The sequence below is a fragment of the Apium graveolens genome, chromosome 2, assembly GCF_009905375.1.
Source record: "Apium graveolens cultivar Ventura chromosome 2, ASM990537v1, whole genome shotgun sequence".
Classification (NCBI taxonomy): domain Eukaryota; kingdom Viridiplantae; phylum Streptophyta; class Magnoliopsida; order Apiales; family Apiaceae; genus Apium; species Apium graveolens.
The window spans coordinates 255,717,224-255,721,279 of NC_133648.1; positions in this window are offsets into that span (position 1 = coordinate 255,717,224).

Sequence of the window (4,056 nt, forward strand, 5' to 3'; positions counted from 1 at the left end):
GGAATTACACTAACTTTCTGTAAAGAGGGTTTTATTTGATAATAATCATAGTACAAACTATGATATTTCTTACAAGTATAAATAGAATTCCATAAACTACCACAATGAAAACAAGGATTTTGTGGTTTAAACCTAAGAGACTGACTCTTAACTCCTGATCTAGGAGGTAAAGAGTTTATATCTTTATTTTTCCTGCAAAAAGAAGCAAGATGGTTAGAGTTTCCACAATTATAGCATTTCTTTCTAGGAGCATTAGGAACAGGCATATAATTATTGCTTTTATTCACACCTTCCTTTCCATTCCTATTTTTCCTAGCTTCATTTACCTTGTTCACATTTTTAATCTCTTTCAGCTTATACTTAAGATGCTTCTTTGTCATTAAGCCAACATTTACCACAGTTGTTTTATCTTGTCGTAGTTTGTCAGATGTTAATTTGTCCTTAACTTCCTTTTCAGATTTTGACTTGTCAGAATTTGACACAAACTTGACAGGATTAAGTTTAGGCTTTTCAGCTTTCTTGGTAAAGTTTGGTTTAGATGACACAGTTTTCTTTTCTTCTTTATCATCTAGATAACCTAGTCCTTCTTTCCAATTTCCATTTTCTAAGATTTTATGAGTTGTTCTTCCAGAGTTAGTCTAAGTTTTGATTATCTCCTTTCCCTTTTCCAGTTCAGATTTAAGAGATTTATTCAATTTTAGCAGTTCATCTCTAATATACAAAGCCTCATCTCTTTCTTTCTGAGTTTGATGGAATATAACTAACTCATTTTTTAAGTAGTCATTTCTGTTTTTAAGAGCAAGACTTTCAGATTTTAATCTTTCATTTTCTAAAGTCTGATCTCTAAAACTAATGAACATGGTTTTAAGATATAATCTTAGCTCAGAAATATCATCAGTATGAAAAGCAAGAGTTGAATGAAGTACCTTTAATTTAGCAGTTCCAGAACTGCTATCAGCATTTGCCATCAAGGCATAGTTCACCTTTTCTTCGGAATCTGAAGTGTCTGCCCAGTTTTTCTTCTTTGTGATAAGTGTCTGGCTTTTATCACCTTTTCCTTTCTTGCAGTCAGGAAAGATGTGGCCTCTTTCACCATAATTGTAGCATTTGACATTTGAGTTGTCTCCTTTGTCAGACTTTCCTCCTTTGCCCTCAGATTTTTGAACCCTTTCTTTTAAGAACTTCCACCTTTCTTGGAAAACTTCTTGCCCTTTCTGAATTTCTTGTAGGCTATCTTTGTGATACCCTTCACCATAAGAGCACACAGTTGCATCATCTCTGCATCAACATCCACTTCAGATAATTTTTCAGATTCTGAATCATCATCATCAAAATATGATGACTCTGAATCAGACTATATGATGAGAGCCTTTCCTTTGCCCCTCTTTGAGACAACCACTTTAGGAGATTCCTCCTCAGCTTTAAGAGCAACTGTCTTTGACTTTCTTCAATGCCTTTTGCTCCTTTGATCCATCTCAAGTTCATGAGTCTTGAGCATACCATAAATTTCATCAAGAGTAGTTTCAGTAAGGTCATAGTTGTCTCTTATGGTAGTAGACTTCAAATCCCAATTTTCAGGAAGAGCTAAAAGGAATTTTAGATTTGAATCTTCAAGATCATATTCCTTGTCCATCAGTGACAGATCATTCAAGAGTTTGGCAAACCTGTCATATAAATCAGTTAATGACTCATCAGATTTTGAGTCAAAGTGCTCATACTCCTGTGTGAATATTGTCTTCCTGTTCTTTTTGATGGCTTCTGTAATATCCGGGATATATCGTGTAATTATTTTTGCTATTATACAATTATTATGTGTGTTCAGTATCTATTCTGTGAGTTAATTGTTAAGTGTTATCTATACTTGAATATTCAAAAATAATATTAATTGAGTATTTTAATTTTTATATGTCCAAAATAAAATATAGATAATTGTCATATCTTCCTAATTATTTTTATGTTGGTTTATGGATTTATAAGAATCATATGAAATTTCTAAAATCTTTTTCCGGGTAATTAAAATCTATTTTATAAAAACGGGAACCAACCGACGTCAACCGTTGTTACGTTTTTGGAACCCGAAACTCGTTCGAGAACTCCTTCCTAACCTAATTGTAATATTTCGAGCATATTCCATGTTTCGACTTTTTCGATCCGGCTTACGGTTTGTCCTGCGCGGGTCCCGGCGCAACATTTTCGATGCAATATTCGTTTCGGTAAATCAATAAAACCCGTATTTTCGATAAACGGGAGCTTTTTATTAAACTATCCCAATTATCACTTCGTAATACGTGTAACCAGGCGCTGAGACCAAGACCGCAGTACAAATTGTATTAATTTGGATAATTATCCCGAAAACCGATACCGTTTGGATCAGTTTTTACAGATAAACGTACTGTTTTATATCCGGAATGATCCAACGGGATACAAATTTTCCATAATTATAAATAGCCTTTTACCGTATTTTATTTCGTATCAAAATCATTTGCAGATAGTTAATTATATAATTTTCAGAGAAAAGCCCTAATTTCTTAAAACTGTTCTAAGAATCAAACAGCAAAACGAAGGCATTACCGATCTCTGTTTTTAAAGCTTGAGTAACCAAAACGAAGGATTTGAGGTGTTCTATCAGATTCTGAGCTTTATTTCACTGCAGAAATCAAGGGTATTTTTCTAAAAATTTATTTATTTTCGAATTTATTTTATTGAAAATATGAATTTTTGTTCGGATGATTGTTTGTATGATTTGATGATTGCATGTTGTAGAGCTTCTTTTCCTGATGATTTTCATATGTCATACGTCTGATTTGGAGTTCAATAACATGCTCAAAAGTGGGTTTAATTTTCGAATTTCAAGATTAGGGTTTATAACCCGTATGAATGTTTTCAATTGAAATTTGGGGGTTTTTGATTCAGGGGTTATTAGCTGTTGATTTATAGTGGGTTGTGTTCCTTATAAAATTTGCAATCGATTGATATATAGCTCGTTAACAGAGGATGCTTGAATCGAAGGGAGTTGTGTTTTAAAGATTTGCGATGTTCGCCGGAAACCGGCGATGTTCTTGGCCAATTTCCGGCCAGAACAGGGATGATTAGAATGTTTTGAATGCATGAACAAGTTCCTGGTGTTGTGTAGTGTTGATCTGGAGGTGTTGGTGGGGTGAGGACGCCGGGATCGTCTTCTCCGGCCACCCCCGATTTTCCGGCGACTGAAACTGCAAAATTGCAGTTTAGTCCCTGTATTTTTGAAGATGGTGAAGTTTAGTCCCTGTAGTTTGCAAAGTTTTCAAAAATAGGATTCCTGTTTATAAAATGTTTAAAAATCATATTTCCTATTTATTTTTATTATAAAAATTCATTTTTAATTTCTGAAAATTCTGAAAATTATTATTTTAATTCCGAAAATTATTTTTAATTCACAAATAAATCTGAATTAATTAGTTAATTAATTTCAGTTAATTTATAATTGATTAATTGGTCAATTAATTCAAAAATTAATTGATTAATTGATTTAATTAATTATTAATTGATTTTAATTAGTTATTTAATTAGATTTAATTATTTAAAAATGATTTAAAAAAATTCTGAAAAATAGTTTCGAGCTTTAAAATATTATTCTAAATTATTTCCAAGGCTCGATAATTATTCTAAAATTATTTCAGAGCCAGAATGGGCCAACCGAACCCTGTTTATTAACCCGAAATTGATCCAACGACCCGTTTTAATTCCGAAAAATGTTTTAAAAATCATTTTAAATACCCGAAAGCATATTTATGACCCGAGACTTCTTTATAGATGATATGTCATTGATTACGTGATGTATTATGTGTTATACATGACCTGTTGTTTGACTATCGGTCTATATATTCGGTGTTTACTTGGTTATTGCATAGATTTCAATCCGTTAATCGGATTTGGGTAAAACGAAGGGTAGATAGAAGTATGTGTTGAATAGAATCCTGTGAGTTGATGATTGATAGATGCTTATGATATGTGAGCAGAAGAGGCAAGGCGTAGGAAAGGGAAACAGGTAGTTGAAGAGTAAGACGATTGAGATTG